The sequence below is a fragment of the Rhinoderma darwinii genome, chromosome 4 (assembly GCF_050947455.1).
Source record: "Rhinoderma darwinii isolate aRhiDar2 chromosome 4, aRhiDar2.hap1, whole genome shotgun sequence".
Lineage (NCBI taxonomy): Eukaryota > Metazoa > Chordata > Amphibia > Anura > Rhinodermatidae > Rhinoderma > Rhinoderma darwinii.
In genome coordinates, this window is record NC_134690.1 from 5,047,233 (window position 1) to 5,062,822 (window position 15,590).

The 15,590-nt window shown below is 44.0% G+C and overlaps 64 non-coding genes across 64 annotated transcripts in view; all 64 read left to right on the forward strand.

Moving 5' to 3' along the window:
• Nucleotides 1–206: 206 nt before the first annotated feature.
• Nucleotides 207–279, forward strand: TRNAV-AAC (transfer RNA valine (anticodon AAC)). The gene has a single exon. It is a non-coding gene; the product is annotated as a tRNA-Val (tRNA).
• Nucleotides 280–377: 98 nt separating this feature from the next.
• Nucleotides 378–450, forward strand: TRNAV-UAC (transfer RNA valine (anticodon UAC)). Its single transcript has one exon. It is a non-coding gene; the product is annotated as a tRNA-Val (tRNA).
• A 99-nt stretch (nucleotides 451–549) lies between these two features.
• TRNAV-AAC (transfer RNA valine (anticodon AAC)) lies at nucleotides 550–622 on the forward strand. Its single transcript has one exon. It is a non-coding gene; the product is annotated as a tRNA-Val (tRNA).
• A 98-nt stretch (nucleotides 623–720) lies between these two features.
• Nucleotides 721–793, forward strand: TRNAV-AAC (transfer RNA valine (anticodon AAC)). Its single transcript has one exon. It is a non-coding gene; the product is annotated as a tRNA-Val (tRNA).
• A 98-nt stretch (nucleotides 794–891) lies between these two features.
• Nucleotides 892–964, forward strand: TRNAV-AAC (transfer RNA valine (anticodon AAC)). Its single transcript has one exon. It is a non-coding gene; the product is annotated as a tRNA-Val (tRNA).
• Nucleotides 965–1,389: 425 nt separating this feature from the next.
• On the forward strand, nucleotides 1,390–1,462 carry TRNAV-AAC (transfer RNA valine (anticodon AAC)). Its single transcript has one exon. It is a non-coding gene; the product is annotated as a tRNA-Val (tRNA).
• Nucleotides 1,463–1,560: 98 nt separating this feature from the next.
• On the forward strand, nucleotides 1,561–1,633 carry TRNAV-AAC (transfer RNA valine (anticodon AAC)). Its single transcript has one exon. It is a non-coding gene; the product is annotated as a tRNA-Val (tRNA).
• A 254-nt stretch (nucleotides 1,634–1,887) lies between these two features.
• TRNAV-AAC (transfer RNA valine (anticodon AAC)) lies at nucleotides 1,888–1,960 on the forward strand. Its single transcript has one exon. It is a non-coding gene; the product is annotated as a tRNA-Val (tRNA).
• A 98-nt stretch (nucleotides 1,961–2,058) lies between these two features.
• Nucleotides 2,059–2,131, forward strand: TRNAV-UAC (transfer RNA valine (anticodon UAC)). The gene has a single exon. It is a non-coding gene; the product is annotated as a tRNA-Val (tRNA).
• Nucleotides 2,132–2,400: 269 nt separating this feature from the next.
• TRNAV-UAC (transfer RNA valine (anticodon UAC)) lies at nucleotides 2,401–2,473 on the forward strand. Its single transcript has one exon. It is a non-coding gene; the product is annotated as a tRNA-Val (tRNA).
• Nucleotides 2,474–2,571: 98 nt separating this feature from the next.
• Nucleotides 2,572–2,644, forward strand: TRNAV-AAC (transfer RNA valine (anticodon AAC)). The gene has a single exon. It is a non-coding gene; the product is annotated as a tRNA-Val (tRNA).
• A 98-nt stretch (nucleotides 2,645–2,742) lies between these two features.
• Nucleotides 2,743–2,815, forward strand: TRNAV-AAC (transfer RNA valine (anticodon AAC)). Its single transcript has one exon. It is a non-coding gene; the product is annotated as a tRNA-Val (tRNA).
• Nucleotides 2,816–3,076: 261 nt separating this feature from the next.
• Nucleotides 3,077–3,149, forward strand: TRNAV-AAC (transfer RNA valine (anticodon AAC)). The gene has a single exon. It is a non-coding gene; the product is annotated as a tRNA-Val (tRNA).
• A 98-nt stretch (nucleotides 3,150–3,247) lies between these two features.
• On the forward strand, nucleotides 3,248–3,320 carry TRNAV-UAC (transfer RNA valine (anticodon UAC)). The gene has a single exon. It is a non-coding gene; the product is annotated as a tRNA-Val (tRNA).
• Nucleotides 3,321–3,418: 98 nt separating this feature from the next.
• Nucleotides 3,419–3,491, forward strand: TRNAV-AAC (transfer RNA valine (anticodon AAC)). Its single transcript has one exon. It is a non-coding gene; the product is annotated as a tRNA-Val (tRNA).
• A 98-nt stretch (nucleotides 3,492–3,589) lies between these two features.
• On the forward strand, nucleotides 3,590–3,662 carry TRNAV-AAC (transfer RNA valine (anticodon AAC)). The gene has a single exon. It is a non-coding gene; the product is annotated as a tRNA-Val (tRNA).
• Nucleotides 3,663–3,923: 261 nt separating this feature from the next.
• Nucleotides 3,924–3,996, forward strand: TRNAV-AAC (transfer RNA valine (anticodon AAC)). Its single transcript has one exon. It is a non-coding gene; the product is annotated as a tRNA-Val (tRNA).
• A 98-nt stretch (nucleotides 3,997–4,094) lies between these two features.
• On the forward strand, nucleotides 4,095–4,167 carry TRNAV-AAC (transfer RNA valine (anticodon AAC)). Its single transcript has one exon. It is a non-coding gene; the product is annotated as a tRNA-Val (tRNA).
• A 98-nt stretch (nucleotides 4,168–4,265) lies between these two features.
• Nucleotides 4,266–4,338, forward strand: TRNAV-UAC (transfer RNA valine (anticodon UAC)). The gene has a single exon. It is a non-coding gene; the product is annotated as a tRNA-Val (tRNA).
• A 98-nt stretch (nucleotides 4,339–4,436) lies between these two features.
• On the forward strand, nucleotides 4,437–4,509 carry TRNAV-UAC (transfer RNA valine (anticodon UAC)). The gene has a single exon. It is a non-coding gene; the product is annotated as a tRNA-Val (tRNA).
• A 98-nt stretch (nucleotides 4,510–4,607) lies between these two features.
• Nucleotides 4,608–4,680, forward strand: TRNAV-AAC (transfer RNA valine (anticodon AAC)). Its single transcript has one exon. It is a non-coding gene; the product is annotated as a tRNA-Val (tRNA).
• Nucleotides 4,681–4,778: 98 nt separating this feature from the next.
• On the forward strand, nucleotides 4,779–4,851 carry TRNAV-UAC (transfer RNA valine (anticodon UAC)). The gene has a single exon. It is a non-coding gene; the product is annotated as a tRNA-Val (tRNA).
• Nucleotides 4,852–4,949: 98 nt separating this feature from the next.
• Nucleotides 4,950–5,022, forward strand: TRNAV-AAC (transfer RNA valine (anticodon AAC)). The gene has a single exon. It is a non-coding gene; the product is annotated as a tRNA-Val (tRNA).
• A 759-nt stretch (nucleotides 5,023–5,781) lies between these two features.
• Nucleotides 5,782–5,854, forward strand: TRNAV-UAC (transfer RNA valine (anticodon UAC)). Its single transcript has one exon. It is a non-coding gene; the product is annotated as a tRNA-Val (tRNA).
• A 98-nt stretch (nucleotides 5,855–5,952) lies between these two features.
• Nucleotides 5,953–6,025, forward strand: TRNAV-AAC (transfer RNA valine (anticodon AAC)). The gene has a single exon. It is a non-coding gene; the product is annotated as a tRNA-Val (tRNA).
• A 98-nt stretch (nucleotides 6,026–6,123) lies between these two features.
• TRNAV-UAC (transfer RNA valine (anticodon UAC)) lies at nucleotides 6,124–6,196 on the forward strand. The gene has a single exon. It is a non-coding gene; the product is annotated as a tRNA-Val (tRNA).
• A 98-nt stretch (nucleotides 6,197–6,294) lies between these two features.
• TRNAV-AAC (transfer RNA valine (anticodon AAC)) lies at nucleotides 6,295–6,367 on the forward strand. Its single transcript has one exon. It is a non-coding gene; the product is annotated as a tRNA-Val (tRNA).
• A 98-nt stretch (nucleotides 6,368–6,465) lies between these two features.
• Nucleotides 6,466–6,538, forward strand: TRNAV-UAC (transfer RNA valine (anticodon UAC)). The gene has a single exon. It is a non-coding gene; the product is annotated as a tRNA-Val (tRNA).
• Nucleotides 6,539–6,636: 98 nt separating this feature from the next.
• TRNAV-UAC (transfer RNA valine (anticodon UAC)) lies at nucleotides 6,637–6,709 on the forward strand. The gene has a single exon. It is a non-coding gene; the product is annotated as a tRNA-Val (tRNA).
• A 98-nt stretch (nucleotides 6,710–6,807) lies between these two features.
• On the forward strand, nucleotides 6,808–6,880 carry TRNAV-AAC (transfer RNA valine (anticodon AAC)). The gene has a single exon. It is a non-coding gene; the product is annotated as a tRNA-Val (tRNA).
• Nucleotides 6,881–6,978: 98 nt separating this feature from the next.
• TRNAV-UAC (transfer RNA valine (anticodon UAC)) lies at nucleotides 6,979–7,051 on the forward strand. The gene has a single exon. It is a non-coding gene; the product is annotated as a tRNA-Val (tRNA).
• Nucleotides 7,052–7,149: 98 nt separating this feature from the next.
• TRNAV-AAC (transfer RNA valine (anticodon AAC)) lies at nucleotides 7,150–7,222 on the forward strand. Its single transcript has one exon. It is a non-coding gene; the product is annotated as a tRNA-Val (tRNA).
• Nucleotides 7,223–8,144: 922 nt separating this feature from the next.
• On the forward strand, nucleotides 8,145–8,217 carry TRNAV-AAC (transfer RNA valine (anticodon AAC)). The gene has a single exon. It is a non-coding gene; the product is annotated as a tRNA-Val (tRNA).
• Nucleotides 8,218–8,315: 98 nt separating this feature from the next.
• TRNAV-UAC (transfer RNA valine (anticodon UAC)) lies at nucleotides 8,316–8,388 on the forward strand. Its single transcript has one exon. It is a non-coding gene; the product is annotated as a tRNA-Val (tRNA).
• A 98-nt stretch (nucleotides 8,389–8,486) lies between these two features.
• Nucleotides 8,487–8,559, forward strand: TRNAV-AAC (transfer RNA valine (anticodon AAC)). Its single transcript has one exon. It is a non-coding gene; the product is annotated as a tRNA-Val (tRNA).
• Nucleotides 8,560–8,657: 98 nt separating this feature from the next.
• Nucleotides 8,658–8,730, forward strand: TRNAV-AAC (transfer RNA valine (anticodon AAC)). Its single transcript has one exon. It is a non-coding gene; the product is annotated as a tRNA-Val (tRNA).
• Nucleotides 8,731–8,991: 261 nt separating this feature from the next.
• On the forward strand, nucleotides 8,992–9,064 carry TRNAV-AAC (transfer RNA valine (anticodon AAC)). The gene has a single exon. It is a non-coding gene; the product is annotated as a tRNA-Val (tRNA).
• A 98-nt stretch (nucleotides 9,065–9,162) lies between these two features.
• On the forward strand, nucleotides 9,163–9,235 carry TRNAV-AAC (transfer RNA valine (anticodon AAC)). Its single transcript has one exon. It is a non-coding gene; the product is annotated as a tRNA-Val (tRNA).
• Nucleotides 9,236–9,334: 99 nt separating this feature from the next.
• Nucleotides 9,335–9,407, forward strand: TRNAV-AAC (transfer RNA valine (anticodon AAC)). The gene has a single exon. It is a non-coding gene; the product is annotated as a tRNA-Val (tRNA).
• Nucleotides 9,408–9,505: 98 nt separating this feature from the next.
• Nucleotides 9,506–9,578, forward strand: TRNAV-AAC (transfer RNA valine (anticodon AAC)). Its single transcript has one exon. It is a non-coding gene; the product is annotated as a tRNA-Val (tRNA).
• Nucleotides 9,579–9,676: 98 nt separating this feature from the next.
• Nucleotides 9,677–9,749, forward strand: TRNAF-AAA (transfer RNA phenylalanine (anticodon AAA)). The gene has a single exon. It is a non-coding gene; the product is annotated as a tRNA-Phe (tRNA).
• Nucleotides 9,750–9,847: 98 nt separating this feature from the next.
• Nucleotides 9,848–9,920, forward strand: TRNAV-AAC (transfer RNA valine (anticodon AAC)). The gene has a single exon. It is a non-coding gene; the product is annotated as a tRNA-Val (tRNA).
• A 90-nt stretch (nucleotides 9,921–10,010) lies between these two features.
• On the forward strand, nucleotides 10,011–10,083 carry TRNAV-UAC (transfer RNA valine (anticodon UAC)). The gene has a single exon. It is a non-coding gene; the product is annotated as a tRNA-Val (tRNA).
• A 98-nt stretch (nucleotides 10,084–10,181) lies between these two features.
• Nucleotides 10,182–10,254, forward strand: TRNAV-AAC (transfer RNA valine (anticodon AAC)). The gene has a single exon. It is a non-coding gene; the product is annotated as a tRNA-Val (tRNA).
• Nucleotides 10,255–10,679: 425 nt separating this feature from the next.
• On the forward strand, nucleotides 10,680–10,752 carry TRNAF-AAA (transfer RNA phenylalanine (anticodon AAA)). The gene has a single exon. It is a non-coding gene; the product is annotated as a tRNA-Phe (tRNA).
• A 98-nt stretch (nucleotides 10,753–10,850) lies between these two features.
• Nucleotides 10,851–10,923, forward strand: TRNAV-AAC (transfer RNA valine (anticodon AAC)). Its single transcript has one exon. It is a non-coding gene; the product is annotated as a tRNA-Val (tRNA).
• A 261-nt stretch (nucleotides 10,924–11,184) lies between these two features.
• Nucleotides 11,185–11,257, forward strand: TRNAV-AAC (transfer RNA valine (anticodon AAC)). Its single transcript has one exon. It is a non-coding gene; the product is annotated as a tRNA-Val (tRNA).
• Nucleotides 11,258–11,511: 254 nt separating this feature from the next.
• Nucleotides 11,512–11,584, forward strand: TRNAV-AAC (transfer RNA valine (anticodon AAC)). The gene has a single exon. It is a non-coding gene; the product is annotated as a tRNA-Val (tRNA).
• Nucleotides 11,585–12,197: 613 nt separating this feature from the next.
• Nucleotides 12,198–12,270, forward strand: TRNAV-UAC (transfer RNA valine (anticodon UAC)). The gene has a single exon. It is a non-coding gene; the product is annotated as a tRNA-Val (tRNA).
• Nucleotides 12,271–12,368: 98 nt separating this feature from the next.
• On the forward strand, nucleotides 12,369–12,441 carry TRNAV-UAC (transfer RNA valine (anticodon UAC)). The gene has a single exon. It is a non-coding gene; the product is annotated as a tRNA-Val (tRNA).
• A 98-nt stretch (nucleotides 12,442–12,539) lies between these two features.
• On the forward strand, nucleotides 12,540–12,612 carry TRNAV-AAC (transfer RNA valine (anticodon AAC)). The gene has a single exon. It is a non-coding gene; the product is annotated as a tRNA-Val (tRNA).
• A 261-nt stretch (nucleotides 12,613–12,873) lies between these two features.
• TRNAV-UAC (transfer RNA valine (anticodon UAC)) lies at nucleotides 12,874–12,946 on the forward strand. The gene has a single exon. It is a non-coding gene; the product is annotated as a tRNA-Val (tRNA).
• Nucleotides 12,947–13,044: 98 nt separating this feature from the next.
• On the forward strand, nucleotides 13,045–13,117 carry TRNAA-AGC (transfer RNA alanine (anticodon AGC)). The gene has a single exon. It is a non-coding gene; the product is annotated as a tRNA-Ala (tRNA).
• A 99-nt stretch (nucleotides 13,118–13,216) lies between these two features.
• On the forward strand, nucleotides 13,217–13,289 carry TRNAV-AAC (transfer RNA valine (anticodon AAC)). The gene has a single exon. It is a non-coding gene; the product is annotated as a tRNA-Val (tRNA).
• A 98-nt stretch (nucleotides 13,290–13,387) lies between these two features.
• TRNAV-AAC (transfer RNA valine (anticodon AAC)) lies at nucleotides 13,388–13,460 on the forward strand. Its single transcript has one exon. It is a non-coding gene; the product is annotated as a tRNA-Val (tRNA).
• A 98-nt stretch (nucleotides 13,461–13,558) lies between these two features.
• On the forward strand, nucleotides 13,559–13,631 carry TRNAV-AAC (transfer RNA valine (anticodon AAC)). Its single transcript has one exon. It is a non-coding gene; the product is annotated as a tRNA-Val (tRNA).
• Nucleotides 13,632–14,056: 425 nt separating this feature from the next.
• Nucleotides 14,057–14,129, forward strand: TRNAV-AAC (transfer RNA valine (anticodon AAC)). Its single transcript has one exon. It is a non-coding gene; the product is annotated as a tRNA-Val (tRNA).
• Nucleotides 14,130–14,227: 98 nt separating this feature from the next.
• On the forward strand, nucleotides 14,228–14,300 carry TRNAV-AAC (transfer RNA valine (anticodon AAC)). Its single transcript has one exon. It is a non-coding gene; the product is annotated as a tRNA-Val (tRNA).
• A 254-nt stretch (nucleotides 14,301–14,554) lies between these two features.
• On the forward strand, nucleotides 14,555–14,627 carry TRNAV-AAC (transfer RNA valine (anticodon AAC)). Its single transcript has one exon. It is a non-coding gene; the product is annotated as a tRNA-Val (tRNA).
• Nucleotides 14,628–14,725: 98 nt separating this feature from the next.
• Nucleotides 14,726–14,798, forward strand: TRNAV-UAC (transfer RNA valine (anticodon UAC)). Its single transcript has one exon. It is a non-coding gene; the product is annotated as a tRNA-Val (tRNA).
• Nucleotides 14,799–14,896: 98 nt separating this feature from the next.
• On the forward strand, nucleotides 14,897–14,969 carry TRNAV-AAC (transfer RNA valine (anticodon AAC)). The gene has a single exon. It is a non-coding gene; the product is annotated as a tRNA-Val (tRNA).
• A 98-nt stretch (nucleotides 14,970–15,067) lies between these two features.
• TRNAV-AAC (transfer RNA valine (anticodon AAC)) lies at nucleotides 15,068–15,140 on the forward strand. Its single transcript has one exon. It is a non-coding gene; the product is annotated as a tRNA-Val (tRNA).
• Nucleotides 15,141–15,401: 261 nt separating this feature from the next.
• TRNAV-UAC (transfer RNA valine (anticodon UAC)) lies at nucleotides 15,402–15,474 on the forward strand. Its single transcript has one exon. It is a non-coding gene; the product is annotated as a tRNA-Val (tRNA).
• A 98-nt stretch (nucleotides 15,475–15,572) lies between these two features.
• The window catches only part of TRNAV-AAC (transfer RNA valine (anticodon AAC)), a 73-nt gene continuing 55 nt past the window's right edge, over nucleotides 15,573–15,590 (forward strand). The window contains exon 1 of the tRNA in view: nucleotides 15,573–15,590. This exon is cut by the window's right edge and continues 55 nt beyond it. This is a non-coding gene — a tRNA (tRNA-Val).

The window sequence follows — 15,590 nt, forward strand, 5'->3', positions numbered from 1 at the left end:
CGTTTCTGCATGGCTTGTGGGTTGCAGAACAATCAATATCCAAGGTTCTGTAGTGTAGTGGTTATCACGTTCGCCTTACACGCGAAAGGTCCCCTGTTCGAAACTGGGCAGAAACAAGGAACTATGTGTTCCTTTTAACACAAAGAAAGCCTTTAAATTTGTCAAACTTTGGTTTCTGCAATGGTGGGTTTTTGTATCAAGGGGAAGTTTCTGTAGTGTAGTGGTTATCACGTTCGCCTAACACGCGAAAGGTCCCCTGTTCGAGACAGGGCAGAAACATGGAATTTTTTTTGTTGCCACTAATTGGCTGGATTATTTTTCTCAATTCGTTTCTGCATGGCTTGCGGGTTGTGGGTTGCGGAACAATCAATATCCAAGTTTCTGTAGTGTAGTGGTTATCACGTTCGCCTTACACGCGGAAGGTCCCCTGTTCGAGACAGGGCAGAAACATGGAATTATTTTTGTTGCCACTAATTGGCTGGATTATTTTTCTCAATTCGTTTCTGCATGGCTTGCGGGTTGTGGATTTGCGGAACAATCAATATCCAAGTTTCTGTAGTGTAGTGGTTATCACGTTCGCCTAACACGCGAAAGGTCCCCTGTTCGAGACAGGGCAGAAACAAGGTATTTTTTTTGTTGCCACTAATTGGCTGGATTATTTTTCTCAATTCGTTTCTGCATGGCTTGCGGGTTGTGGGTTGCGGAACAATCAATATCCAAGTTTCTGTAGTGTAGTGGTTATCACGTTCGCCTAACACGCGAAAGGTCCCCTGTTCGAGACAGGGCAGAAACATGGAATTTTTTTTGTTGCCACTAATTGGCTGGATTATTTTTCTCAATTCGTTTCTGCATGGCTTGCGGGTTGTGGGTTGCGGAACAATCAATATCCAAGTTTCTGTAGTGTAGTGGTTATCACGTTCGCCTAACACGCGAAAGGTCCCCTGTTCGAGACAGGGCAGAAACATGGAATTTTTTTTGTTGCCGCTAATTGGCTGGATTATTTTTCTCAATTCGTTTCTGCATGGCTTGCGGGTTGCAGAACAATCAATATCCAAGGTTCTGTAGTGTAGTGGTTATCACGTTCGCCTTACACGCGAAAGGTCCCCTGTTCGAAACTGGGCAGAAACAAGGAACTATGTGTTCCTTTTAACACAAAGAAAGCCTTTAAATTTGTCAAACTTTGGTTTCTGCAATGGTGGGTTTTTGTATCAAGGGGAAGTTTCTGTAGTGTAGTGGTTATCACGTTAGCCTAACACGCGAAAGGTCCCCTGTTCGAGACAGGGCAGAAACATGGAATTTTTTTTGTTGCCACTAATTGGCTGGATTATTTTTCTCAATTCGTTTCTGCATGGCTTGCGGGTTGTGGGTTGCGGAACAATCAATATCCAAGTTTCTGTAGTGTAGTGGTTATCACGTTCGCCTAACACGCGAAAGGTCCCCTGTTCGAGACAGGGCAGAAACATGGAATTATTTTTGTTGCCACTAATTGGCTGGATTATTTTTCTCAATTCGTTTCTGCATGGCTTGCGGGTTGTGGGTTGCGGAACAATCAATATCCAAGTTTCTGTAGTGTAGTGGTTATCACGTTCGCCTAACACGCGAAAGGTCCCCTGTTCGAGACAGGGCAGAAACATGGAATTTTTTTTGTTGCCGCTAATTGGCTGGATTATTTTTCTCAATTCGTTTCTGCATGGCTTGCGGGTTGCAGAACAACCAATATCCAAGGTTCTGTAGTGTAGTGGTTATCACGTTCGCCTTACACGCGAAAGGTCCCCTGTTCGAAACTGGGCAGAAACAAGGAACTATGTGTTCCTTTTAACACAAAGAAAGCCTTTAAATTTGTCAAACTTTGGTTTCTGCAATGGTGGGTTTTTGTATCAAGGGGAAGTTTCTGTAGTGTAGTGGTTATCACGTTCGCCTAACACGCGAAAGGTCCCCTGTTCGAGACAGGGCAGAAACATGGAATTTTTTTTGTTGCCACTAATTGGCTGGATTATTTTTCTCAATTCGTTTCTGCATGGCTTGCGGGTTGTGGGTTGCGGAACAATCAATATCCAAGTTTCTGTAGTGTAGTGGTTATCACGTTCGCCTTACACGCGGAAGGTCCCCTGTTCGAGACAGGGCAGAAACATGGTATTTTTCTGGTTGCCACTAATTGGCTGGATTCTTTTTCTCAATTTGTTTCTGCATGGCTTGCAGGTTGTGGGTTGCGGAACAATCAATATCCAAGTTTCTGTAGTGTAGTGGTTATCACGTTCGCCTAACACGCGAAAGGTCCCCTGTTCGAGACAGGGCAGACACATGGAATTTTTTTTGTTGCCACTAATTGGCTGGATTATTTTTCTCAATTCGTTTCTGCATGGCTTGCGGGTTGTGGGTTGCGGAACAATCAATATCCAAGTTTCTGTAGTGTAGTGGTTATCACGTTCGCCTTACACGCGAAAGGTCCCCTGTTCGAGACAGGGCAGAAACATGGTATTTTTTTGGTTGCCACTAATTGGCTGGATTCTTTTTCTCAATTCGTTTCTGCATGGCTTGCAGGTTGTGGGTTGCGGAACAATCAATATCCAAGTTTCTGTAGTGTAGTGGTTATCACGTTCGCCTAACACGCGAAAGGTCCCCTGTTCGAGACAGGGCAGAAACATGGAATTTTTTTTGTTGCCACTAATTGGCTGGATTATTTTTCTCAATTCGTTTCTGCATGGCTTGCGGGTTGTGGGTTGCGGAACAATCAATATCCAAGTTTCTGTAGTGTAGTGGTTATCACGTTCGCCTAACACGCGAAAGGTCCCCTGTTCGAGACAGGGCAGAAACATGGAATTTTTTTTGTTGCCGCTAATTGGCTGGATTATTTTTCTCAATTCGTTTCTGCATGGCTTGCTGGTTGTGGGTTGCAGAACAATCAATATCCAAGTTTCTGTAGTGTAGTGGTTATCACGTTCGCCTAACATGCGAAAGGTCCCCTGTTCGAGACAGGGCAGAAACATGGAACTATGTCTTCCTTTTAACACAAAGAAAGCCTTTAAATTTGTCAAACTTTGGTTGCTGCAATGGTGGGTTTTTGTATCAAGGGGAAGTTTCTGTAGTGTAGTGGTTATCACGTTCGCCTAACACGCGAAAGGTCCCCTGTTCGAGACAGGGCAGAAACATGGAATTTTTTTTGTTGCCACTAATTGGCTGGATTATTTTTCTCAATTCGTTTCTGCATGGCTTGCGGGTTGTGGGTTGCGGAACAATCAATATCCAAGTTTCTGTAGTGTAGTGGTTATCACGTTCGCCTTACACGCGAAAGGTCCCCTGTTCGAGACAGGGCAGAAACATGGTATTTTTTTGGTTGCCACTAATTGGCTGGATTCTTTTTCTCAATTCGTTTCTGCATGGCTTGCAGGTTGTGGGTTGCGGAACAATCAATATCCAAGTTTCTGTAGTGTAGTGGTTATCACGTTCGCCTAACACGCGAAAGGTCCCCTGTTCGAGACAGGGCAGAAACATGGAATTTTTTTTGTTGCCACTAATTGGCTGGATTATTTTTCTCAATTCGTTTCTGCATGGCTTGCGGGTTGTGGGTTGCGGAACAATCAATATCCAAGTTTCTGTAGTGTAGTGGTTATCACGTTCGCCTAACACGCGAAAGGTCCCCTGTTCGAGACAGGGCAGAAACATGGAATTTTTTTTGTTGCCGCTAATTGGCTGGATTATTTTTCTCAATTCGTTTCTGCATGGCTTGCTGGTTGTGGGTTGCAGAACAATCAATATCCAAGTTTCTGTAGTGTAGTGGTTATCACGTTCGCCTAACATGCGAAAGGTCCCCTGTTCGAGACAGGGCAGAAACATGGAACTATGTCTTCCTTTTAACACAAAGAAAGCCTTTAAATTTGTCAAACTTTGGTTGCTGCAATGGTGGGTTTTTGTATCAAGGGGAAGTTTCTGTAGTGTAGTGGTTATCACGTTCGCCTAACACGCGAAAGGTCCCCTGTTCGAGACAGGGCAGAAACATGGAATTTTTTTTGTTGCCGCTAATTGGCTGGATTATTTTTCTCAATTCGTTTCTGCATGGCTTGCTGGTTGTGGGTTGCAGAACAATCAATATCCAAGTTTCTGTAGTGTAGTGGTTATCACGTTCGCCTAACACGCGAAAGGTCCCCTGTTCGAGACAGGGCAGAAACATGGAATTTTTTTTGTTGCCACTAATTGGCTGGATTATTTTTCTCAATTCGTTTCTGCATGGCTTGCGGGTTGTGGGTTGCGGAACAATCAATATCCAAGTTTCTGTAGTGTAGTGGTTATCACGTTCGCCTTACACGCGAAAGGTCCCCTGTTCGAGACAGGGCAGAAACATGGAATTTTTTTTGTTGCCACTAATTGGCTGGATTATTTTTCTCAATTCGTTTCTGCATGGCTTGCGGGTTGTGGGTTGCGGAACAATCAATATCCAAGTTTCTGTAGTGTAGTGGTTATCACGTTCGCCTTACACGCGAAAGGTCCCCTGTTCGAGACAGGGCAGAAACATGGTATTTTTTTGGTTGCCACTAATTGGCTGGATTCTTTTTCTCAATTCGTTTCTGCATGGCTTGCAGGTTGTGGGTTGCGGAACAATCAATATCCAAGTTTCTGTAGTGTAGTGGTTATCACGTTCGCCTAACACGCGAAAGGTCCCCTGTTCGAGACAGGGCAGAAACATGGAATTTTTTTTGTTGCCACTAATTGGCTGGATTATTTTTCTCAATTCGTTTCTGCATGGCTTGCGGGTTGTGGGTTGCGGAACAATCAATATCCAAGTTTCTGTAGTGTAGTGGTTATCATGTTCGCCTTACACGCGAAAGGTCCCCTGTTCGAGACAGGGCAGAAACATGGTATTTTTTTGGTTGCCACTAATTGGCTGGATTCTTTTTCTCAATTCGTTTCTGCATGGCTTGCAGGTTGTGGGTTGCGGAACAATCAATATCCAAGTTTCTGTAGTGTAGTGGTTATCACGTTCGCCTAACACGCGAAAGGTCCCCTGTTCGAGACAGGGCAGAAACATGGAATTTTTTTTGTTGCCACTAATTGGCTGGATTATTTTTCTCAATTCGTTTCTGCATGGCTTGCAGGTTGTGGGTTGCGGAACAATCAATATCCAAGTTTCTGTAGTGTAGTGGTTTTCACGTTCGCCTAACACGCGAAAGGTCCCCTGTTCGAGACAGGGCAGAAACATGGAATTTTTTTTGTTGCCACTAATTGGCTGGATTATTTTTCTCAATTCGTTTCTGCATGGCTTGCGGGTTGTGGGTTGCGGAACAATCAATATCCAAGTTTCTGTAATGTAGTGGTTATCACGTTCGCCTAACACGCGAAAGGTCCCCTGTTCGAGACAGGGCAGAAACATGGAATTTTTTTTGTTGCCGCTAATTGGCTGGATTATTTTTCTCAATTCGTTTCTGCATGGCTTGCGGGTTGCAGAACAATCAATATCCAAGGTTCTGTAGTGTAGTGGTTATCACGTTCGCCTTACACGCCCCTGTTCGAAACTGGGCAGAAACAAGGAACTATGTGTTCCTTTTAACACAAAGAAAGCCTTTAAATTTGTCAAACTTTGGTTTCTGCAATGGTGGGTTTTTGTATCAAGGGGAAGTTTCTGTAGTGTAGTGGTTATCACGTTCGCCTAACACGCAAAAGGTCCCCTGTTCGAGACAGGGCAGAAACATGGAATTTTTTTTGTTGCCACTAATTGGCTGGATTCTTTTTCTCAATTCGTTTCTGCATGGCTTGCTGGTTGTGGGTTGCAGAACAATCAATATCCAAGTTTCTGTAGTGTAGTGGTTATCACGTTCGCCTTACACGCGAAAGGTCCCCTGTTCGAGACAGGGCAGAAACATGGTATTTTTTTGGTTGCCACTAATTGGCTGGATTCTTTTTCTCAATTTGTTTCTGCATGGCTTGCAGGTTGTGGGTTGCGGAACAGTCAATATCCAAGTTTCTGTAGTGTAGTGGTTATCACGTTCGCCTAACACGCGAAAGGTCCCCTGTTCGAGACAGGGCAGAAACATGGAATTTTTTTTGTTGCCACTAATTGGCTGGATTATTTTTCTCAATTCGTTTCTGCATGGCTTGCGGGTTGTGGGTTGCGGAACAATCAATATCCAAGTTTCTGTAGTGTAGTGGTTATCACGTTCGCCTTACACGCGAAAGGTCCCCTGTTCGAGACAGGGCAGAAACATGGTATTTTTTTGGTTGCCACTAATTGGCTGGATTCTTTTTCTCAATTCGTTTCTGCATGGCTTGCAGGTTGTGGGTTGCGGAACAATCAATATCCAAGTTTCTGTAGTGTAGTGGTTATCACGTTCGCCTAACACGCGAAAGGTCCCCTGTTCGAGACAGGGCAGAAACATGGAATTTTTTTTGTTGCCACTAATTGGCTGGATTATTTTTCTCAATTCGTTTCTGCATGGCTTGCGGGTTGTGGGTTGCGGAACAATCAATATCCAAGTTTCTGTAGTGTAGTGGTTATCACGTTCGCCTTACACGCGAAAGGTCCCCTGTTCGAGACAGGGCAGAAACATGGAATTTTTTTTGTTGCCACTAATTGGCTGGATTATTTTTCTCAATTCGTTTCTGCATGGCTTGCGGGTTGTGGGTTGCGGAACAATCAATATCCAAGTTTCTGTAGTGTAGTGGTTATCACGTTCGCCTTACACGCGAAAGGTCCCCTGTTCGAGACAGGGCAGAAACATGGTATTTTTTTGGTTGCCACTAATTGGCTGGATTCTTTTTCTCAATTCGTTTCTGCATGGCTTGCAGGTTGTGGGTTGCGGAACAATCAATATCCAAGTTTCTGTAGTGTAGTGGTTATCACGTTCGCCTAACACGCGAAAGGTCCCCTGTTCGAGACAGGGCAGAAACATGGAATTTTTTTTGTTGCCACTAATTGGCTGGATTATTTTTCTCAATTCGTTTCTGCATGGCTTGCGGGTTGTGGGTTGCGGAACAATCAATATCCAAGTTTCTGTAGTGTAGTGGTTATCATGTTCGCCTTACACGCGAAAGGTCCCCTGTTCGAGACAGGGCAGAAACATGGTATTTTTTTGGTTGCCACTAATTGGCTGGATTCTTTTTCTCAATTCGTTTCTGCATGGCTTGCAGGTTGTGGGTTGCGGAACAATCAATATCCAAGTTTCTGTAGTGTAGTGGTTATCACGTTCGCCTAACACGCGAAAGGTCCCCTGTTCGAGACAGGGCAGAAACATGGAATTTTTTTTGTTGCCACTAATTGGCTGGATTATTTTTCTCAATTCGTTTCTGCATGGCTTGCAGGTTGTGGGTTGCGGAACAATCAATATCCAAGTTTCTGTAGTGTAGTGGTTTTCACGTTCGCCTAACACGCGAAAGGTCCCCTGTTCGAGACAGGGCAGAAACATGGAATTTTTTTTGTTGCCACTAATTGGCTGGATTATTTTTCTCAATTCGTTTCTGCATGGCTTGCGGGTTGTGGGTTGCGGAACAATCAATATCCAAGTTTCTGTAATGTAGTGGTTATCACGTTCGCCTAACACGCGAAAGGTCCCCTGTTCGAGACAGGGCAGAAACATGGAATTTTTTTTGTTGCCGCTAATTGGCTGGATTATTTTTCTCAATTCGTTTCTGCATGGCTTGCGGGTTGCAGAACAATCAATATCCAAGGTTCTGTAGTGTAGTGGTTATCACGTTCGCCTTACACGCCCCTGTTCGAAACTGGGCAGAAACAAGGAACTATGTGTTCCTTTTAACACAAAGAAAGCCTTTAAATTTGTCAAACTTTGGTTTCTGCAATGGTGGGTTTTTGTATCAAGGGGAAGTTTCTGTAGTGTAGTGGTTATCACGTTCGCCTAACACGCAAAAGGTCCCCTGTTCGAGACAGGGCAGAAACATGGAATTTTTTTTGTTGCCACTAATTGGCTGGATTCTTTTTCTCAATTCGTTTCTGCATGGCTTGCTGGTTGTGGGTTGCAGAACAATCAATATCCAAGTTTCTGTAGTGTAGTGGTTATCACGTTCGCCTAACATGCGAAAGGTCCCCTGTTCGAGACAGGGCAGAAACATGGAACTATGTCTTCCTTTTAACACAAAGAAAGCCTTTAAATTTGTCAAACTTTGGTTGCTGCAATGGTGGGTTTTTGTATCAAGGGGAAGTTTCTGTAGTGTAGTGGTTATCACGTTCGCCTAACACGCGAAAGGTCCCCTGTTCGAGACAGGGCAGAAACATGGAATTTTTTTTGTTGCCACTAATTGGCTGGATTATTTTTCTCAATTCGTTTCTGCATGGCTTGCGGGTTGTGGGTTGCGGAACAATCAATATCCAAGTTTCTGTAGTGTAGTGGTTATCACGTTCGCCTTACACGCGAAAGGTCCCCTGTTCGAGACAGGGCAGAAACATGGTATTTTTTTGGTTGCCACTAATTGGCTGGATTCTTTTTCTCAATTCGTTTCTGCATGGCTTGCAGGTTGTGGGTTGCGGAACAATCAATATCCAAGTTTCTGTAGTGTAGTGGTTATCACGTTCGCCTAACACGCGAAAGGTCCCCTGTTCGAGACAGGGCAGAAACATGGAATTTTTTTTGTTGCCACTAATTGGCTGGATTATTTTTCTCAATTCGTTTCTGCATGGCTTGCGGGTTGTGGGTTGCGGAACAATCAATATCCAAGTTTCTGTAGTGTAGTGGTTATCACGTTCGCCTAACACGCGAAAGGTCCCCTGTTCGAGACAGGGCAGAAACATGGAATTTTTTTTGTTGCCGCTAATTGGCTGGATTATTTTTCTCAATTCGTTTCTGCATGGCTTGCTGGTTGTGGGTTGCAGAACAATCAATATCCAAGTTTCTGTAGTGTAGTGGTTATCACGTTCGCCTAACATGCGAAAGGTCCCCTGTTCGAGACAGGGCAGAAACATGGAACTATGTCTTCCTTTTAACACAAAGAAAGCCTTTAAATTTGTCAAACTTTGGTTGCTGCAATGGTGGGTTTTTGTATCAAGGGGAAGTTTCTGTAGTGTAGTGGTTATCACGTTCGCCTAACACGCGAAAGGTCCCCTGTTCGAGACAGGGCAGAAACATGGAATTTTTTTTGTTGCCACTAATTGGCTGGATTCTTTTTCTCAATTCGTTTCTGCATGGCTTGCGGGTTGTGGGTTGCGGAACAATCAATATCCAAGTTTCTGTAGTGTAGTGGTTATCACGTTCGCCTAACACGCGAAAGGTCCCCTGTTCGAGACAGGGCAGAAACATGGAATTTTTTTTGTTGCCACTAATTGGCTGGATTCTTTTTCTCAATTCGTTTCTGCATGGCTTGCGGGTTGTGGATTTGCGGAACAATCAATATCCAAGTTTCTGTAGTGTAGTGGTTATCACGTTCGCCTAACACGCGAAAGGTCCCCTGTTCGAGACAGGGCAGAAACAAGGTATTTTTTTTGTTGCCACTAATTGGCTGGATTATTTTTCTCAATTCGTTTCTGCATGGCTTGCGGGTTGTGGGTTGCGGAATAATCAATATCCAAGTTTCTGTAGTGTAGTGGTTATCACGTTCGCCTAACACGCGAAAGGTCCCCTGTTCGAGACAGGGCAGAAACATGGAATTTTTTTTGTTGCCACTAATTGGCTGGATTATTTTTCTCAATTCGTTTCTGCATGGCTTGCGGGTTGTGGGTTGCGGAACAATCAATATCCAAGTTTCTGTAGTGTAGTGGTTATCACGTTCGCCTAAAACGTGAAAGGTCCCCTGTTCGAGACAGGGCAGAAACATGGAATTTTTTTTGTTGCCGCTAATTGGCTGGATTATTTTTCTCAATTCGTTTCTGCATGGCTTGCGGGTTGTGGGTTGCAGAACAATCAATATCCAAGTTTCTGTAGTGTAGTGGTTATCACGTTCGCCTAACACGCGAAAGGTCCCCTGTTCGAGACAGGGCAGAAACATGGAACTATGTCTTCCTTTTAACACAAAGAAAGCCTTTAAATTTGTCAAACTTTGGTTGCTGCAATGGTGGGTTTTTGTATCAAGGGGAAGTTTCTGTAGTGTAGTGGTTATCACGTTCGCCTTACACGCGAAAGGTCCCCTGTTCGAGACAAGGCAGAAACATGGAATTTTTTTTGTTGCCACTAATTGGCTGGATTCTTTTTCTCAATTCGTTTCTGCATGGCTTGCGGGTTGTGGGTTGCGGAACAATCAATATCCAAGTTTCTGTAGTGTAGTGGTTATCACGTTCGCCTAACACGCGAAAGGTCCCCTGTTCGAGACAGGGCAGAAACATGGAATTTTTTTTGTTGCCGCTAATTGGCTGGATTATTTTTCTCAATTCGTTTCTGCATGGCTTGCGGGTTGCAGAACAATCAATATCCAAGGTTCTGTAGTGTAGTGGTTATCACGTTCCCCTTACACGCGAAAGGTCCCCTGTTCGAAACTGGGCAGAAACAAGGAACTATGTGTTCCTTTTAACACAAAGAAAGCCTTTAAATTTGTCAAACTTTGGTTTCTGCAATGGTGGGTTTTTGTATCAAGGGGAAGTTTCTGTAGTGTAGTGGTTATCACGTTCGCCTAACACGCGAAAGGTCCCCTGTTCGAGACAAGGCAGAAACATGGAATTTTTTTTGTTGCCACTAATTGGCTGGATTCTTTTTCTCAATTCGTTTCTGCATGGCTTGCGGGTTGTGGGTTGCGGAACAATCAATATCCAAGTTTCTGTAGTGTAGTGGTTATCACGTTCGCCTAAAACGTGAAAGGTCCCCTGTTCGAGACAGGGCAGAAACATGGAATTTTTTTTGTTGCCGCTAATTGGCTGGATTATTTTTCTCAATTCGTTTCTGCATGGCTTGCGGGTTGTGGGTTGCAGAACAATCAATATCCAAGTTTCTGTAGTGTAGTGGTTATCACGTTCGCCTAACACGCGAAAGGTCCCCTGTTCGAGACAGGGCAGAAACATGGAACTATGTCTTCCTTTTAACACAAAGAAAGCCTTTAAATTTGTCAAACTTTGGTTGCTGCAATGGTGGGTTTTTGTATCAAGGGGAAGTTTCAGTAGTGTAGTGGTTATCACGTTCGCCTTACACGCGAAAGGTCCCCTGTTCGAGACAAGGCAGAAACATGGAATTTTTTTTGTTGCCACTAATTGGCTGGATTCTTTTTCTCAATTCGTTTCTGCATGGCTTGCGGGTTGTGGGTTGCGGAACAATCAATATCCAAGTTTCTGTAGTGTAGTGGTTATCACGTTCGCCTAACACGCGAAAGGTCCCCTGTTCGAGACAGGGCAGAAACATGGAATTTTTTTTGTTGCCGCTAATTGGCTGGATTATTTTTCTCAATTCGTTTCTGCATGGCTTGCGGGTTGCAGAACAATCAATATCCAAGGTTCTGTAGTGTAGTGGTTATCACGTTCCCCTTACACGCGAAAGGTCCCCTGTTCGAAACTGGGCAGAAACAAGGAACTATGTGTTCCTTTTAACACAAAGAAAGCCTTTAAATTTGTCAAACTTTGGTTTCTGCAATGGTGGGTTTTTGTATCAAGGGGAAGTTTCTGTAGTGTAGTGGTTATCACGTTCGCCTAACACGCGAAAGGTCCCCTGTTCGAGACAGGGCAGAAACATGGAATTTTTTTTGTTGCCACTAATTGGCTGGATTCTTTTTCTCAATTCGTTTCTGCATGGCTTGCGGGTTGTGGATTTGCGGAACAATCAATATCCAAGTTTCTGTAGTGTAGTGGTTATCACGTTCGCCTAACACACGAAAGGTCCCCTGTTCGAGACAGGGCAGAAACAAGGTATTTTTTTTGTTGCCACTAATTGGCTGGATTATTTTTCTCAATTCGTTTCTGCATGGCTTGCGGGTTGTGGGTTGCGGAACAATCAATATCCAAGTTTCTGTAGTGTAGTGGTTATCACGTTCGCCTAACACACGAAAGGTCCACTGTTCGAGACAGGGCAGAAACAAGGTATTTTTTTTGTTGCCACTAATTGGCTGGATTCTTTTTCTCAATTCGTTTCTGCATGGCTTGCGGGTTGTGGATTTGCGGAACAATCAATATCCAAGTTTCTGTAGTGTAGTGGTTATCACGTTCGCCTAACACACGAAAGGTCCCCTGTTCGAGACAGGGCAGAAACAAGGTATTTTTTTTGTTGCCACTAATTGGCTGGATTATTTTTCTCAATTCGTTTCTGCATGGCTTGCGGGTTGTGGGTTGCGGAACAATCAATATCCAAGTTTCTGTAGTGTAGTGGTTATCACGTTCGCCTTACACGCGAAAGGTCCCCTGTTCGAGACAGGGCAGAAACATGGAATTTTTTTTGTTGCCACTAATTGGCTGGATTATTTATCTCAATTCGTTTCTGCATGGCTTGCGGGTTGCGGGTTGCAGAACAATCAGTATCCAAGTTTCTGTAGTGTAGTGGTTATCACGTTCGCCTTACACGCGAAAGGTCCCCTGTTCGAAACTGGGCAGAAACATGGAATTTTTTTTGTTGCCGCTAATTGGCTGGATTATTTTTCTCAATTCGTTTCTGCATGGCTTGCGGGTTGTGAGTTGCGGAACAATCAATATCCAAGTTTCTGTAGTGTAGTGGTTATCACGTTCGCCTAACACGCGAAAGGTCCCCTGTTCGAGACAGGGCAGAAACATGGTATTTTTTTGGTTGCCACTAATTGGCTGGATTCTTTTTCTCAATTCGTTTCTGCATGGCTTGCGGGTTGTGGGTTGCAGAACAATCAATATCCAAGTTTCTGTAGTGTAGTCGTTATCACGTTCGCCTAACACGCGAAAGGTCCCCTGTTCGAGACAGGGCAGAAACATGGAACTATGTCTTCCTTTTAACACAAAGAAAGCCTTTAAATTTGTCAAACTTTGGTTTCTGCAATGGTGGGTTTTTGTATCAAGGGGAAGTTTCTGTAGTGTAGTGGTTATCACGTTCGCCTTACACGCGAAAGGTCCCCTGTTCGAGACAAGGCAGAAACATGGAATTTTTTTTGTTGCCACTAATTGGCTGGATTCTTTTTCTCAATTCGTTTCTGCATGGCTTGCGGGTTGTGGGTTGCGGAACAATCAATATCCAAGTTTCTGTAGTGTAGTGGTTATCACGTTCGCCTAGCACGCGAAAGGTCCCCTGTTCGAGACAGGGCAGAAACATGGAATTTTTTTTGTTGCCACTAATTGGCTGGATTCTTTTTCTCAATTCGTTTCTGCATGGCTTGCGGGTTGTGGATTTGCGGAACAATCAATATCCAAGTTTCTGTAGTGTAGTGGTTATCACGTTCGCCTAACACGCGAAAGGTCCCCTGTTCGAGACAGGGCAGAAACAAGGTATTTTTTTTGTTGCCACTAATTGGCTGGATTATTTTTCTCAATTCGTTTCTGCATGGCTTGCGGGTTGTGGGTTGCGGAACAATCAATATCCAAGTTTCTGTAGTGTAGTGGTTATCACGTTCGCCTAACACGCGAAAGGTCCCCTGTTCGAGACAGGGCAGAAACATGGAATTTTTTTTGTTGCCACTAATTGGCTGGATTATTTTTCTCAATTCGTTTCTGCATGGCTTGCGGGTTGTGGGTTGCGGAACAATCAATATCCAAGTTTCTGTAGTGTAGTGGTTATCACGTTCGCCTAACACGCGAAAGGTCCCCTGTTCGAGACAGGGCAGAAACATGGAATTTTTTTTGTTGACGCTAATTGGCTGGATTATTTTTCTCAATTCGTTTCTGCATGGCTTGCGGGTTGCAGAACAATCAATATCCAAGGTTCTGTAGTGTAGTGGTTATCACATTCGCCTTACACGCGAAAGGTCCCCTGTTCGAAACTGGGCAGAAACAAGGAACTATGTGTTCCTTTTAACACAAAGAAAGCCTTTAAATTTGTCAAACTTTGGTTTCTGCAATGGTGGGTTTTTGTATCAAGGGGAAGTTTCTGTAGTGTAGTGGTTATCACGTCAGCCTAACACGCGAAAGGTCCCCTGTTCGAGACAGGGCAGAAACATGGAATTTTTTTTGTTGCCACTAATTGGCTGGATTATTTTTCTCAATTCGTTTCTGCATGGCTTGCGGGTTGTGGGTTGCGGAACAATCAATATCCAAGTTTCTGTAGTGTAGTGGTTATCACGTTCGCCTAACACGCGAAAGGTCCCCTGTTCGAGACAGGGCAGAAACATGGAATTATTTTTGTTGCCACTAATTGGCTGGATTATTTTTCTCAATTCGTTTCTGCATGGCTTGCGGGTTGTGGGTTGCGGAACAATCAATATCCAAGTTTCTGTAGTGTAGTGGTTATCACGTTCGCCTAACACGCGAAAGGTCCCCTGTTCGAGACAGGGCAGAAACATGGAATTTTTTTTGTTGCCGCTAATTGGCTGGATTATTTTTCTCAATTCGTTTCTGCATGGCTTGCGGGTTGCAGAACAATCAATATCCAAGGTTCTGTAGTGTAGTGGTTATCACGTTCGCCTTACACGCGAAAGGTCCCCTGTTCGAAACTGGGCAGAAACAAGGAACTATGTGTTCCTTTTAACACAAAGAAAGCCTTTAAATTTGTCAAACTTTGGTTTCTGCAATGGTGGGTTTTTGTATCAAGGGGAAGTTTCTGTAGTGTAGTGGTTATCACGTTCGCCTAACACGCGAAAGGTCCCCTGTTCGAGACAGGGCAGAAACATGGAATTTTTTTTGTTGCCACTAATTGGCTGGATTATTTTTCTCAATTCGTTTCTGCATGGCTTGCGGGTTGTGGGTTGCGGAACAATCAATATCCAAGTTTCTGTAGTGTAGTGGTTATCACGTTCGCCTTACACGCGAAAGGTCCCCTGTTCGAGACAGGGCAGAAACATGGTATTTTTTTGGTTGCCACTAATTGGCTGGATTCTTTTTCTCAATTCGTTTCTGCATGGCTTGCAGGTTGTGGGTTGCGGAACAATCAATATCCAAGTTTCTGTAGTGTAGTGGTTATCACGTTCGCCTAACACGCGAAAGGTCCCCTGTTCGAGACAGGGCAGAAACATGGAATTTTTTTTGTTGCCACTAATTGGCTGGATTATTTTTCTCAATTCGTTTCTGCATGGCTTGCGGGTTGTGGGTTGCGGAACAATCAATATCCAAGTTTCTGTAGTGTAGTGGTTATCACGTTCGCCTAACACGCGAAAGGTCCCCTGTTCGAGACAGGGCAGAAACATGGAATTTTTTTTGTTGCCGCTAATTGGCTGGATTATTTTTCTCAATTCGTTTCTGCATGGCTTGCTGGTTGTGGGTTGCAGAACAATCAATATCCAAGTTTCTGTAGTGTAGTGGTTATCACGTTCGCCTAACATGCGAAAGGTCCCCTGTTCGAGACAGGGCAGAAACATGGAACTATGTCTTCCTTTTAACACAAAGAAAGCCTTTAAATTTGTCAAACTTTGGTTGCTGCAATGGTGGGTTTTTGTATCAAGGGGAAGTTTCTGTAGTGTAGTGGTTATCACGTTCGCCTTACACGCGAAAGGTCCCCTGTTCGAGACAAGGCAGAAACATGGAATTTTTTTTGTTGCCACTAATTGGCTGGATTCTTTTTCTCAATTCGTTTCTGCATGGCTTGCGGGTTGTGGGTTGCGGAACAATCAATATCCAAGTTTCTGTAGTGTAGTGG